Here is a 17,042-nt window from a genome sequence, read left to right on the forward strand (position 1 = left end):
TTCTTGAATAAGACATGATCCTATACCAAAGGAGGAAGCATCAGCAGAGATGATAATCTTCTGACTGGGGTCAAAATTTTCAAGACTAGGACTCTCTTGTAATAATAATTAAATAATTTGTTAAATATTTTGTAATAATAATTAATTTTCTCGAATGCCTGTATTTGAGCGAATTCCAAGAAAAATAAATATTCTTCTTTAATAAGGATGTAAAAGGTTCTAAGACATCAGATCTATTAGAAATGAATTGACATGAAAAATTAACCATACCTAAAAAATGCAAAAGTTCATTTTTATCAGAAGGCTCGGGAAATTTGACAATCACGCTTATACGCTCGGGGTCAATAGAAATTCCTTTACCTGATATGGAATGACCTAAAAATTCTAAGGACTGTACAGTACACCAAAAAGACATTTTTCTTTATTTAAGGTTATACCTTCATTATAAATTCGCGTTTAAAATTTTATTATGCTCCTCAATAGTCGGTGCCTGTATAAGAATATCATCGATATAAGAATACTACAGTGTCAAGTCCCTTGAGAATTTTATTTATTAACATAGAAAAATATTCAGGAGCACAGGTTATACCGAATGACAACCTTCTAAATTTAAAACGTCGAAATGGTGTTATGAAGCACATTAAATCCTGACATAGGAAAATGCGTGCGCATCACGGCTTTATTTAATTTAGTGTAACACAAAGACGGATTTTATTATTATCTTTTCGAACAATAAAAATAGGACTGAGCCATAAACTATGATACTCGACATGTCTTCTTTATCCTTTATCTTTTAAAGGTTTAAGTAATGGAATGGGTACAAGTCTTGGAACTGATTGTATAAATGATGGAATATTTTTATCAATCTTAATATTACATTCAGTTTTGAAAGTTCCCAATTGATCAAAAATTGTAGGAAAATTTGTTCTAATTTAAGAAAAGTCACAGAACTAAATCCATCACCAAATTGCAATATATTTAAATCAATAATTGCCGATCGACCCGAAATGGGTTTACATAGCTCTTCAATGACACTAGATGTCAGTAAAACATTTATTTTTGGAATTAAGCCCAGAATTTTATATAATCACCCAGAATATTTAATCTTTTGCCTGAAGGGCCTATCACGACTCTAGAAGTCATGTGTAATCTTTGAATTACATTTTCATCTAATAAAGAATTAGGTTATACCTGTTTCTTAAATCCAAAAATCTCATCCATTATTCTCTAAGAGACCAACATACAAAATTGACGAAAAACAAAGAAAAACACAAAGTCACGGTCTCACAACATATAATAAAACGGGCTACACGTGTTTCGCTCTAGTTAGAGCATCATCAGGCCTTTAGAAGCCATCCACACACTTCACAGTACATAAATAAACAACTATGGTTGATACTATAAAACTATAAAAAACTAAAGTAACTTTTGGTTTTTTGGTTTTTTATTTATATACTGTGAAGTGTGTGGATGGCTTCTAAAGGCCTGATGATGCTCTAACTGAAGCGAAACACGTGTAGCCCATTTTAATACATGTTGTGAGACCGTGACTTTGTGTTTTTCTTTGTTTTTCGTCAATTTTGTATGTTGGTCTCTTAGAGAATAATGGATGAGATTTTTGGATTTAAGAAACAGGTATACAATTTATGTCGGCACCAGTGTCAATCATGAATTTAAATTCTTTAAATTCATGATTGACACTAACTCTAACAGTTTTAAAAAAATCAACCTTTCTTTCTGATTCTGAGATATTAAATTATTGAACCTAGAAACTGGCCTGAAGGGCTAATATTGTTAGAACAATTTTCACAACCTAAATGTAGAGTTTGTATTACAATCACTACTTTCTAAAACATATTGATAGATATAGATCTAATATTTTTCCCTTGACAAACAGTAGCCCAGTACCCTTTTTATGCCACAAGAACGGCATGTTGATTGCTTGTTAAGACACTTTTCCCTGGAATGCTCTGCTAATCCACAAAATTGGCATTTCCTGGCACCATTCTTCCTATTGTCCTCTTCTCTCCCATTTTTGTCAGAAAAAATTAGCATTTGCTTCTCGAGAACTGCACCCTTGTACCGCAACGGGATCACTGACGCCATCATGATGGTCTCGCAGATAATTCTGCTTGTGAGCCACCTGGCTCCTTGTGACTGAGACCACCGCACCTCCTTACTATGTTTCTCTTGCAGCTCCGTCTGATTTTCTGCTATGATGCCGTCCGGAAGACTCAAATTTGACTGTAATTGCAGCCTTTCGCTGGTTTTGCGATCCAGCATGCCCACAACGATACGATCACGTATCAATTCATCTTTCAATTGGCCATATTGGCAGTGCTCTGGAAGTGAATGTAAGCTAGTTATAAATAACCCTATGGGCTCACCTGGCTGTTTGCATCGGCTATTAAATTTATAGTGTTTAAAAATTAGATTTCTGCGGGGAATAAAATGATTTTCAAAGGCCTGCATTGTCGCTGGGTTTATAGATAGGTTTATCGATAAGTTGATATGTTTATCGATAGGTTTCAGGAACTTGCACAAATTGCAACATAACTTCTTCGGCTTCCTCGCCAAGAATATACATTAAAATATTAATTTTTTCTTCATCAGGCTTTGCATTTTGTCCACTGACATGAAGCGCTCAAGACGTTTTCGCCATGGGACCATGCTTGAGGCATTGAAAAATCAAACTTTTGGTGGAGACAGACACCGGCACGAAAAGCGCTTGAGAACTCACAACTGTTGTGGTTGTCGATGTATCCTCTGCTGTGGAAGCCATTTTCGGCGTCGTCGATAGAGATATCGCCAGGAAAGATCCACGGTTTAGAAACCAAACGCTCGCCACTTTTTACGCGTAAACACCACAAACCAACAACACTAACACCGCTGCCACCATGTTCCGTTGGGTTCTTTTAATAAAACTCGATAGTTGTTGGTTTATACTATTTATTAACACCGAGGGAGGATACATAAAGCACCGAGAACGGTCAAAAAACTATCTTCTTCGCCGAGCCCGATCAGGACATCTACCCTGACCAATTGCGAGTTGTCCTTGGCGTAGAGATTTTCAGGGTTGTCGCAATTAGAATAAATATACAGTATTAAGCCTAACAGAAAACCTAATGGTTAATTTATAGTAAGTTTAAATAATTATTGTAATATCAGGATACTATTTTTATATTTTATCTGTTTATATTCTTAAGACTTAATAAATAAATAAGGTCAAATGATTACACGTGCTTCGCCTGTACTAGGCATCATCAGATCTTGTGTATTCACTAATAAAAAGAAGAACAGAAATAAAACAACTACATGTTGAAAGTCCGGGGTAAGAATTAAAAGTTAATAAAATAGACAGTATGGGCAGGCATCTTCAAGTTTGCATAAACGTTAGAGGTGAACAAATGTTTTGGACCTTGTTACTAAGTTTACTGAAACTGGATTTGTTCCAAATAAAAAACGTGATCATCGGCGAATTTTGGATGAAGCCGCTTAAGTTGAAGTTTTGGGACGTCAGTTAAGTTAGCCCCCCCCCCACTACAAATTTTTAGGTAAGGTAGTATATCTATAATTTTGCTCCGATTTTGCTCCATAAATTTTAAATTTTGCTTCATCACGGTTTCGAAACTAAATGCATTTTAAGATGGGGGGGGGGGGGCTAAGTTAACGATAGTTACTTAGCCCCCGAACGCAGTAACGAACACTTATTTTGATTAATTTGGTAGTGGATTTTAATTCTCTTAATTTTGCTCTATTTTGCTCCGCTAATAAAAAATTTTGTTCCATAACGGTTCAGAAGATATAAAAACTTCAAAAAATATACTTAGCTCCCCCGCCCCCACCACTTTTTTCCAATTTGTTAGTGGATTTTGGTTCTACTAATTTTGCTCCATTTTGTTCCGCTAATAAAAAATTTTACTCCATAACCGTTCAGAAGATATAAAATATTTAAAAAATATAATTAGCCCCACCACCACATTTTTCCAATTTGTTAGTGGATTTTGGTTCTAATGATTTTGCTCCGCTAATAAAAAATTTTACCGGAAAATCGATCTGATATATCGCTTTTCGAAAACGAAAAAAGCGTCCCGATTAATCGATTAGATCTAATCGAAGTTTGGTGCCTCTAGCAATCGATTACTACTTATCGATTGGTAATTGATTAGCTTTGCCGAATGTGATCATTATACATTACACTGTGTAGCCATAAATACAGTGCCACAACTGAAAAAATCGTCGGGGAAAGAATGCGAACTAAAAAAATTCGTATTTAACCTCACTAGAACAGCGCCCCTACGACCGACGTCGAGCGTCGTCGCCTCTGTTCATTTAGTTGTGGCAACAGTTCTTATTCCTATTCCTATAGTAATTTGTGCTCTGTGATATACCGAAACAAGCTTTTGAAGTAATCGGCAGTATCGGCACTACTTTTAGAAAACTGCTGTGCAGTGTGCTATAAAGTACAAAAACATTATTATATTTTGTGCTGTTTATTATATATTGTATACCGTGCTCTGCCAAAAAATATGTTAGAATACAAATTTTACTTTTTACAATATAACATGTATATTTTTTAAAATTGGTACCGTCTTAGATATTACCATGTTTCACTTTTTGGATCCTTTTTATATGTCGTTGTTACCTGTATAATAATATGTATAATAATTTATTATTTTATTTGTTTTTTCTTTCTGTTTTTGTTTTATTTTAACATCCGATTATATCCGTACATACAACTCCGATTTTTTAGAGAAATTAGAAGAAGAAGAGTCCCTCTTCTGAGTGTGTGGTAGTGTGGAATGTGGGGTGGAACCAAAATCCACTAACAAATTGGAAGAAAAGTGGTGGGGGGGGCTAATTATATTTTTTAAATATTTTATATCTTCTGAACGGTTATGGAGCAAAATTTTTTATTAGCGGAGCAAAATGAAGCAAAATTAAGAGAATTAAAATCCACTACCAAATTAATCAAAATAAGTGGTGGGGGGGCTATCGTTAACTTAGCCCCCCCCATCTTTGATGATGACGATTATTAGATGCATTTTAGAAACTAAATGCATCTAAAATGCATATAGTTTGAAATTTAAATGGAGACATTTATTTGGATATGTTGGAAAATACCATCAAACCGCTTATCACTGAATCCATTGAAAACCAAATCGATAATGATGGAAACCCTATACTTGATGAGGCTGAAATATATTTCCAGCGCTGCTCCTCACTATGTTCTTCCCGTTCGGCAATGGCTACACGACGAGTTTCCAGATAAATGGATAGGGCGAAGGGGACCTATAGAATGGCCTGCTAGATCTCCTGATATAACGCCGTTAGACCTTTTTCTATGGGGTCATTTGAAATCTATTGTGTTTACTCCCCAACCTGAAAGTTTGGATGAACTTCGTCAACGCATCATCGACAGCTGCCATGATATCCCACAACATGTTTTTGAAAATGTCCGTCAGGAATTTGAACATCGCCTATATCATTATTTGGCCAAAAACGGGCAACATTTTGAACACTTATTGAAATAAAAACTGATATTTTCATGTTTTTGTTTTCTATCTGAACAAATTAAGATAAACAAAGATTTTTCTAATTTTCTCGAAAACGAATCGACCGATTTAAAAAAATTAAACGTCAAAATAAAAGACTTCGGAAGACCTTTTAAACAAGCTATTACTCGATACCCCTTGCCATTAAAAATTTTTAAGGGGATGACCTTGGGGGGCAGAGGGTGAAAGGGGGTGAAGTAATTTTAGGTTAGAGAGTTATCCCCCTTGACAAATCTTTTGACGTATTTCGGCGTTTTTTTTTTTTAAATAGTGGTTTTCGATAAATCCGTGGTGGGAAGTTTTCAAATGAACACCCTCTATGTGTGTATATACACTATGTATATACGACCACAATCTCCTTTGACAGATTTCTGAAATTGTCTGCCTTTTATTTGCATACTTTTGCTTAGTACTGTTTGATTTTGTAAACTTGTATTTGTTTTTTTTTTTGGTCAGTAAAGAATGACGTTTATTATTATTATTAAACGCAAAATGTCATTTGCCTACCTATTATGTCAATTGATATAAACAGGGAATTCCTTAATCACATTTAGGTATTTTTAAGACAATTCGTCATAATTTTAAGTAAAATCACAATTACTTACATAATCTATCGATAGAAAAATTGCAAATTCATTTAAATTAATCAATATATTTTTCTATTTGTGTTATAGATTACTTGATAAAAGACCCAATAATCTAAACATTTTTAATATTAACGAAAAAATTCAATTTATAATATTATGTTTATGCAACTATATGTATTAATAGACTATTAATAATCATTCAAACAAAAGTGTAACAAAATGATGATTAATCTCGAAAAGTCGCACGCAGTCCAAACGTGTAAAATAAAACTTTGCCGCCGAATCGAGGATCTATAAACGACTCCGTGACGTTAATTCTGAATTTATTAACGGAGCTCCAACAGTTAGCGCAGTCACGGCCACATGACGTGCATAGCATATACCAGATCGCATCTGTTCTGTTCATTGTTTTTGTAGCTCAGAAATACTACTTTGTTTGTTTGGGTTACGATAAGTGGTGCCTGGGGTTTATCTTTAGTCATATTTAAAGCACATTAACAACATATTAAGCAGACGATGTGATCTAATTGTCACAGTTAGCATGTCACAAGCGATTTATATTATAATATATTAAAACATAAATATATAGTCTGGCCCAAATTGGGTGTACATGTATGGGTATCTTGGAAACTGTAAGAGATAGAAAATTTGTTAAATTAGGAAAGTTGTAGGGCATTTAGTTACCAATTTAGTGCCGCTTTAAGAACGATTTTATCTTTTCCCGATTTTGAATTATTTGGAAAAAATCAAAAAGTTGTATTTTTGAAAAAGGGCTGTATTTTTTTTATATCAACGTATTTTTAAAATCTGTAAAAGTATTATTAGGACAACTTTTTATGGATAACGCAGACCTGAATTCAGTTTTTGTTTTCGACGTTTTGGTTCTGAGATTCCATCCTGAACTTTTTTTTTTCTTATGGCGGCCATTTTGTTTTTTTGCTAAATTAAAAAAGATCTTTTTTTCCCTTTAAAATGATGTATAATACTTGAATAATAAAATAATAATACTAAATGATGTATTTTATGTTTACGTCAAAAAATTAAAGAGTGTATTTTTCTCTGAGTTGGGCTTGACTTTTATGGGCATTTTGTAAGTAGCGTTTTGTTAAAACATTTATCACATTTCTTTAAAATAGTTCTAGTTACCTTGCTTAGGGTGTTTCTATTTATATTATTTAAGACATTCTGAACCCTGTCCTCTAGTTGTTCGAGAGTCGCAGGAGGTTCAAACTCGTAAACTTCATTTTTAACAGATCCCCAAAGATAAAAATCCAGGGGTGTAGTATCTGGAGACTAAGCTGGCCAATTTACAGCACCGCGGTTCGTAATAAGTTTATTGTTAAATGCTTGCGTTAACAAGTTTTGAACGTCCTGAGTATTCTGTGCGGGACACCCGTCCTGTTGAAACCACACATCACTCCATATTTGTTCTTCAGGTATTATGGCTCTCACGGCAGGGAATATCTGCTCTTCCAAAAGATTTAAATATCTTTGACCTGTCAGTGTTTGGTTATAAATAAGGTGATTATCTAAAAACAATTATAGCATTTTACTTGAAAATAATTTTGTGGAGTCAGTAATTAACTTACCGTACATACCACACTATACATTAAATCCAAATCTTACTTGAATCCTACGTTCAGCCAGTTCATAAGGATTCTCAGTAGCCCAAAAATGACGATTATGCCTGTTGAATATTCCACAGTCTCTGTATGCCTTAAACCTTGAACAATAGTAGGTTTATATAAACGATATTTTTTTAACGACTCTTTGAATGGTAGTCCTTGGTATATAGTCTTGAACCTGGTGAATAGTCTTGGACCTGGCTTTTGTCTCTCAGGATACAGTTGCAAATATCTGGCGATTGCAAGATTTGCATTCCTATTACATGTAATATAACATTCCAATATGTCAAATTTTTCTTCACTGGTATATCGCATGGCCATTTTTGGAAATTAAAAATTTTAACAAAACTCACTAAATACAAACGAAAACAACTACACTGAAACCTCTCTTGAGCGGACACTCATGGGACCTTCAAAAAGTGTCGCTCAACGGAGGTGTCCGTCCAAGGAAAAAAGGCCACACAGAAGCAAAATTAAACAGCATGTTATTTTTTTAAACAAGTTTAATATTAATTATTTAATGACAATAGGTATATATTTAGGGTTACAAAATAATTATAATTATGCAAAAAAATAAACCTAAAAAACAAACCAAAACAAAAACTTATGAAATAACAAGCCGAAAATAAACTAAACTAGTACATACAAACATATAAAGATTTTTGTAAGAAATAATATGTAAATATTTTGGAACACATGTACAAATTAAGATCATTGTTTATGTTTAAAATATTCTAATAAAGACGTTTGTCGATTTTTTTTTGTTGAACAAAGTATCTTGGAAATGAAGATCAAGCTTAGATAGTAAATCTAGAGCAGATAGGTGACCCCTAGCCTAAGTGAAGCGTTTTAACTGTTGCGTCATATTAAAAGCCTGTTGATAGGTAGTCAATTCCTCTTGTTCCTCAACGTATTCCTCTTCTGACTCATCGGATGATACCACTACTTCCTCTTGATTCGAAACCTCTCTGAGCTAAAAGTAACAATGGAATGTCGTCTTCATTTTCCCAGATTTCCAGGTTTTCTGAACTATTAGAGTGTGTAATGCCAGACTTAATAAAACAATTTTGAACCGTTTTCTTTGTCACTTGGTCCCATGCAATGTTTATAAAGTAAATTGCATCTAGGACGTATATTTTTCTGGCTAATTCTTAGGCTGATTCAACAGTATTTATGGCTAATAAAAGTTTTTTAATAATGATTGTCCTATAAAATGTTTTAAAACTCTTAATAATGCCCTAATCTAAAGGCTGTACAAAAGAAGTGGAGTTTGGAGGCAAAAAAATCAATTTAATATTTTTCAATCTTATATTCTTTGGGTGACAATATGCATTGTCGAGAAATAATAAAATTTCTCGTTTTTCACGCATCATTTTTTTATCAAATTGATTTAACCATTCGGCCATTAGTTCACCGGTCATCCAAGCTTTTTTATTCCACCTATAACTGGCCATTCTTTCACATAAATATTTTTAAATGCTCTTGGTTTGGCCGTTTTTCCGATCACTAGAGGTTTTTCTTTTTGTCCCTCCATATTTACACAAAAAAGTATAGTCAGTCTCTCTTCTGAAAATTTACCTCCAATGCATCTTTCTCGCTTCAAATATAGAGTCCTGTATCTCTACAGGACTCTATATTTGAAGAGTTTTAATGCCTCTGTAGATGGGTAGACAAAACTGCAGCTTCAATTTCGGCTCTGGGTATATATCCACTCCTAACTGCATTACAAATCCGGTTTTTCATATCTTCTCTGGTGGTAGGTTGACTGTGAAACACGATGTCCTTTATTCGACCCCATAATTAAAAATCAAGAGAAGTTAAGACTGGTGATCGTGGAGACCATGGAAAGAGACTTCCTCTTCCAATCCACCGCTGATGAAAAACTTCATTAATGTGCTAAGGCACAGCAATAGCAAGATGTGCGGGGCCATCATCTAACTGCAAAAACATGTTTTGCCGCAATTCCAGTGCTACATCTTCGAGCAACAAGAGCAATTAATTGGTCAAAATGTTAAGACAGACGGTGCCATTTAGGCATTGTTCGAAAAAGTATGGTTCAGTAATTCTGCCTCCCAGTAAAATACCACACCACACATTTGAGCTTCAACGACTTTGGTGCTGAACTTCACCCAACCAATGCAGATTTTCTGCAGACCAGTAATTCATATTGTGCAGATTGATTCTACCGTCGCTATTAAAGGTGGCTTCTAAATATTTTTTTTTCCTGAATCATACCTAACGTCCAATGCCAATGGTCCAACCTCCGAACAAAGTCTTCCTCTTTTAAGGCCTGATGCAAAACGACATGATATGGTGTGCATGAGGTGCCTTCTAAAATTAATTAAAATTACTTGTAAAAATTAAAATAAAAGCTAGATAAAAAAAAGTCAATATATAGTGACAGTCATTTAAACGGTATCCTATGGTCTCATATAATTTGTACTGTTCTTCGGGATATGCCAAATTCAAGGAATAATGCTCTTGTACTAACATGCGGATTTCCTTGAATGTATCCCACTACGTAGTTAATTTTTTTCTTTGGTTCTTCCAATTCGTTGCCGTTGAAATGTAGGCCAAAAACTACCACTGGCTCGTAAGCCACTAATCGGAAAAAAACTCACATCGCAAGGATTCCGATTTGGATATCGAGCCTTGTAAACTCTTTTTGCTACTACGGCATTCTGAAGACATTAATAATAAACCGCAAGCAAATCCACAGCTTCATCGTTCGTAAAACGCATAATTACGACAAAAATTATACAGAAGTAAGCAAAACTATTGACAACTATTGAGAATTTGAGCTATATTTATGTTTTGATTAAATATTTGTTGATGGCCTGATAATAATTGCCAAAAAAATTAAGTATAGGATTTTCGTATACAATTTTCTTTGGCCTAAATTTTAGGTTAGGAATAAGATATCGAGATGCGGTTTTTGCGAGCCTGTTTGGACATCATTTAGCTACTTTTTTACGAAAAAAAGCATACCAATGCATTTTATTTTTTTTTTGAGAATATTTACCATTTCTGTAGGAATGTTCAAAAAAGCAAGTATTTTTTGTTAGGTTAATATATCGAAATTCACAAAAACTTCACAAATCACAAGCCACAAACAAATTGTTCTTATACAATAAATCTCTTTTTACCAAGCAGAAAACGTGTCGTAAACGACTGTGCAATTTGATGTAGTTTCCTAAATTGGGCAAACATGTATAGAATATAACCTGTAAATTTTACTCTTGGAACTAAAAGAACTAAAGAATCTTCATACCAATTAAACAGTTTTACACTTTTTCTACTTCAAGAAATATCCTCGGGTAATATTGACACACATATATGTCATATTAAAAAATAATATTTCTTCTTTCTGTAATATTTATTTAAATTACTTTTAAATTGAGGTTGAAATTTATTGTCTAAATTATCATAATGGTCATTCTCAGCCAAAACCTATACAGCTTATGATGTCTTACATCAATTAAAGAAATTAATTTAATTGACGGATATGTTAACATTTGTGCAATATCATCATTTTCTTTAAATTGGACATATAAGTGCTGTTTGTTCTGTTAGGTTATTTGAATGAAAATTTTCTTAACACTGCAATTACTGAGATTTTTTTTTAGAATATAACCTGGCACATCAGGCGTAGCATAGTTGTTTTCTAATAAAATTTCATCCATATTGGGAACCATGTCTAATCCATTAAATGTTTACTGTTGATATATATGAGTGTCTAAGTTATTTATATGTTCATCAGAAGAATACTTTTGTAAAAATTTCCAGGATTAGCAATTGTTACATTTAAATCGATTACTTGTTTTTCCCTCCCCATCAATTATTTTTCACTTTATTCATGTTAGACCATAAATTCCTAATGAGATGAATCAAACGATAAAGCACAGCGGTATTGTTGGCCAATATTATTAACGAACTGTGTTCTGTTCAAGCTGTTCAATCAATGTAATAAATTATCCATGAAATGCCAAAACTCAGCAGTGTGAATCGCTTCAGATTTTAAATCATCTGATGGACAGAAAGTCTCAATGATGGGCTGAAACACTAACCTTCATTGCTAAAAAGGTGTCATTAAAATGTTTCTCCTTAAGCTTATTGTGGCATTTAAATGTCCTTTTTAAATTTTCGACTTGAAAAGCTTGCTTCATGTACCGTATTGATGACAACTTTTTTTGGTAAATTAAATTTTGTTTCTAAATGTGGTACTTACATCAAAGATAGTAGAAATAAATTGACCATTAACAACAAAGTCATGTGGAGTTGGCTTGTTATCAGTCTGTTTTATACGGCTATATTAGTGCCTTGAGAACAAATAGTTGCACAGACATTCATCCCAATCGACTGAAAGTCTTTAATGCAGTTAATTATTAGGTTTTTTAAAACCTCAGTCTTTACTCTATGTTGTGTAAAAAATAAGACACTGGCGTTTGGCATTGTTTTTTAAGACCTCGAATCATGAGTTTTTACCCAGGGAACTTAAGTCTTCAACCCCTGAAATTCTTTGACTGGATTTTTCATAAAAAAATCCAGAACTAGATGTTTTATTAAACATTAAGGCGCAACAACGTTCTAGTTCACTGCGTGCAATTGAAGGTGTTCCCAAAATTCGTTTGATTTGTCCACAATTGAAAAGTAGTTGAAGAATACAATGAAAAAGTTCTTGGAGATGGTAATTGGGAAAAGTGCCTTAAAGCTGTGGACTGCGTTTAAGAATTAATAGGGCACATGATTATTTGCATTTAGCAATTAAGAGTTAATGAATTCTTTAGTTAATTTGTCATTGGTCACCGATATGGCTTCGGTGGTTTTCTGAGTTATTTCTAAGTTTTGTCGTCGTAGGTATCCTTCAAAAATCATGCTGTTGTGAATAATCATATTTTTGGTTATAGGAAAAAGTCTATAATGAATTAAAAACTCATAAACTTTACAGAAATTACAAATTATAGATCACCTACCTCAAATAAAGGGCATACTTTGACGATATCCATAAAGCAGGGAGAGAAGATGTACGAAGACATAATTTAAACAAAATAATTAAAGATTTAACGAAAATATGAGGCTGGTTCGACAAGTACTTGGCCTCACCGCCTAGTGGCACCACTATCGCAAGAGAAATGTACTATCGTGTAGTACATTCTCGTAGACAGCTACTGTCAAAATTTCAGCCAAATTGGACTTGTAGTTTTGTTTTGACCGCTTGTGAAAACGGTGGTGGCCACAAATTTTAGAAAAATGGAAAAAAAGCAATATCGGCCGGTGATTCATTTCTTGTTTTTGGAAGGGAAAGGGCGCTTGAATGCAGTGTACGGTGACTCTTTTCCTTCGATAGCAACCGTCAAAAATTAGTTTACCGAGTTTCAACATGGTCCCACGTCGGGTTTTGATGAGCCACATCCAGGCACTTCCAAAACGGCTTCCACGGAGGAAAATGTAACAAAAATCCAAGATCTCGTATTGGCAGACCGCCGATTGAAGGTGCGCGAGACAGCATCTCGAAAGACCGCGTAGGTCATATCCTACATAAAATTTTGGGCATGAAAAAGCTGTTGACGCGATGGGTGCCGCGTGTGACACAATAAGCGCAACAATGAGCAGTATTTGACCAGTACTGTTTAAGCGTAATCCGATGGAGTTTCTGCGTCGTTTTATGACGGTCGACGAAACATGGATCCACTGGTATATACCAGAGACCAACTCGGCAATCATGCGCCGAAGAAGGCGAAGACAGTCCCATCGGTCGGAAAGGTGATGGCCACAGTTTTCTGGAATTCACAAGGCATGATCCTCATCGACTAACTGGAGAACGGTAGAACAATCCAAGGGCTCTACTATGGCGAATTGTTATGCCAATTCGTCGCCGAATTACATAATAAATAGCCCCATTTAACGAGGAAAAAATACTTTTCCACCATGACAACGCGCCGACTCACACCTTCGCAATCGCCGCGGCTAAATTGGTTGAATTGGGCTACGAACTTCTGCCCTATCTACTGTATTCGCCAGATTTGGCCCCGTGCGGTTTCTTCTTTTCCAAACTTAAAAAATCACTCGCCGGGCAGAAATTCGAATTGAATGAGGAGGTTTTCGCCTCCACGTAGGCATAATTTGCAGACCTCTAGAAAACGCATTTTTCAGATGGATTAAAGAAGTGGAAGCATTGCTGGATGAAGTGTATTGAGTTAAAAGGAGACTATGTAGAGAAATAAATTTTCACTTCACCCAAATTTTTGTTTTTCTTTTGTAGGCTAGTACAAGTACAAGTACTTCGAAGTAATTTAAGTAATCGAACCACCCTCGTATATCTGCAATCTTTAATAATAAATGAAGAATGAGATCTGGACCAGTTGTAAATTTTGGTTTAATTTTATTTAATATTGTGAATATCTCGCTTTCAGAAAAATATAAGATGTCGAAAATGTAAGATGATATTACCTATTATTTACAAATTTGCTGCTATCGATATTAAGATTTTGTATAAAAAAAGATCTTTGAAAGTAGTGAGCAAAAGAATGTAATATTTTAGTAGTAATTACGTATTGGCGTTTTAGAGATTTTAGGCTAAGAAACTTTTAGTTAAAATGCTTATTTTATTTTTCAGAACCAAGCATCGAGTAAGATACCTCCCTAACAAAAACTACATCAGCAATAACTTTTACAAGACTTACTAGGAATCTAAGAAACTTTTGGTAAGTCTTATCACTGCTCTATAGATTTTACCATTCCTAGTATTACCGGCCTTAAACAAAAAGCTTAATTTCTAACATAACCTCAAAAAAATTACATATATTGAGTAAAAATTAGTCAATAACCATATAGTAATAATTATTACGCCATTGGCTGTTTAGCTGGCTTAGCACACACCAACCAATAAGAACATGATTTCTTTTCACGGGGCGGGCCGCAAAGCAAATTATTAGGAATTTCAGTTTTAAAGTGCCAAAGGAACATCAGATGCATCTTTTCTTTCCTTGAATCCGTATTTTTAACATTAAACAGTGGTGATGCACTGGTTGCAGTGATGTTTTGTAACTTGACTAAAGCATTTGACTGTGTTAGTCACGAAATACTGCTGTGGTAACTGAGCGGTATGGGTTCAATGATTTGACTTTTTGGTGGTTTCTGATATTGGTGGAATCCCAGTTGAACTTATGATTTGTTTCTGTGGTGCATGCACACATTACTTATTTAATAGTATTTTTATCTTGCAAAAGAGAGTGAACCGACGTGACGTCTGTGTAATATGAGTATGAGACAGTCTTGTAGCTTTTTATCACTCATAAAATTCTAACCTTTTCTTCCTTATTTATATTGGAATCTATTTGCCTGGTTGACCAGAAATTTATAAATATGAACATAACAAATAGGCCTGAATATAGCAGTTGACGACCTGATCATGTGCCCTTGCCCATGCCTGCAAGTTCATTAATCAGAAGAACATTTACATTTATTGGTAAAAAACTCTTGACTTTTGAAAACTTTGACTTTTGAAACCTCGTGACGATGTTTTCGAAAATCTTTCTTTTTCATAAATAATACAAATAACTCTCATTAATGGACAAAACCTACTTAGAAAAAAAAAATAATATTTAAATATATTAAAACCTAAAAATATTGCATGTTGCTAATGGCAACGCCAGGTTTCTATAACTACATTAACCGAATAAAATAAAAGTAAAAAATACTCTATGAAATCGAGAAATAATCGGCAAAAACTATCTATAGCTGTGTATGAAATTTGATATTATACACTTTGTACACAAAGCTACTTCGCATTTGGCGCATCTTGTTCGCTTGATCGACCTGCATTTTATTTGGTACTGGTAAAATAAATGCCCAACTCCATCGTATCTAATGTCATCAGATACTCTATAAAGGAAACGACTTGACAGTGAACTAGCTGGTCGGCCATCTTGCAGGCATTCGGTATTTGGTCAGATAGTCATTGCACAATTTCACGCCTAAATTCTAACTTTGTCAGCTTGTTGCCGGATTTTTTATGTAGCACCCACGCATTTTATAGTATAGTCGCTATCTAGCATCCAAGTTATCAAGCTCCAGTACAATTTTTTGCCTTCATTCCTATTCTAAACCGGTTTATATTTTCATCTAATAGGTCGGTGCCCCCCATTGCATTATTATATTTACCAATCAGACATGGACTATGAACCTGGATGGTGTTCTTTTTGGCTTGGGAATATCTTTTCACGAGCGATTGTGGATCCACCCCATAACATGTTGACGCTACACTTACGACGCTGTTATCCAACCATCTTACAACCATAATACCAGTTTCGCTCTCAATAATCGACTCTACATCACCTCTTTTGCATTTCTGTATATTAGGTTTTGATTCTATAGGGCAGTTTTTGGGAATGCGATTTTTCCGTATTGTTCCGGTAAGGCTATAGCCACGATCCTTTCTATGTTTTAAAAGGTGGAGGCTCGTAAGTAAATTGTCGCAGAAAAATTTGTAGGGGAATCTTGATTTATCATCAGGCAGTTAATCTAGCATTGTGACGAATGGAGCCGCACATGCTCCAAAAACTTTATAATAATGATTATTTGCTTTGGGATCGGTTCCTTGGTACATATTGAAGCTTACAAGATACCCATTTTTAGTGTTGAGGCACCAAACTTTGTATCCGAAACGAATCGTCTTTCCTTTTATTAACTGTTTAGATGAGTGGCGCCCAAAGTATTTCACCATATCTTCGTCGTAACTTAGTTCGCATTCAGGGACGTAATATTGTTTATATTTTTCTGCAAATAGTCGGCTAAGGGTCTGATCTTGTAACAGTTGTGCCTTTTATTGATGGTTTCATTATTTGCAAGATGGCAAAAACGCCAAATTGTAAGGAACCGATCTCTTCGCATTCCGTTCATGATCATTGCATTACCCATAACGCCTTTCGTATCTTAGTAAAATTTTTCCCGGGAGCCAATTATACCCTGACAGAATCAAAATGCTTTCCTGGGAAATATCCATCGTTTGAACTGCATCTTCTTCGATGTCGTCATCTTCTGCCTTGTCTGCTTCTTTGCCATATATTTGCACCTTAACATTTGCCTCCAACTGTTTTCTAGACAGATTGTCGATGAATTGTCCCCCTTTCTCCTCGCCAGAATCTTCATCAGTGAGTGATGTGAAATATCTGGCGGCTCAACATAAATGTTTCTAACGTTGACGTCATCATCGTAAACCATGTTCAAAGCTTCTTCTAGAGAGAACCCCCGTCTGAAAAAAAGATGCCGCTAGA

The sequence above is a fragment of the Anthonomus grandis genome, chromosome 2 (assembly GCF_022605725.1).
Source record: "Anthonomus grandis grandis chromosome 2, icAntGran1.3, whole genome shotgun sequence".
Classification (NCBI taxonomy): Eukaryota; Metazoa; Arthropoda; class Insecta; order Coleoptera; family Curculionidae; genus Anthonomus; species Anthonomus grandis.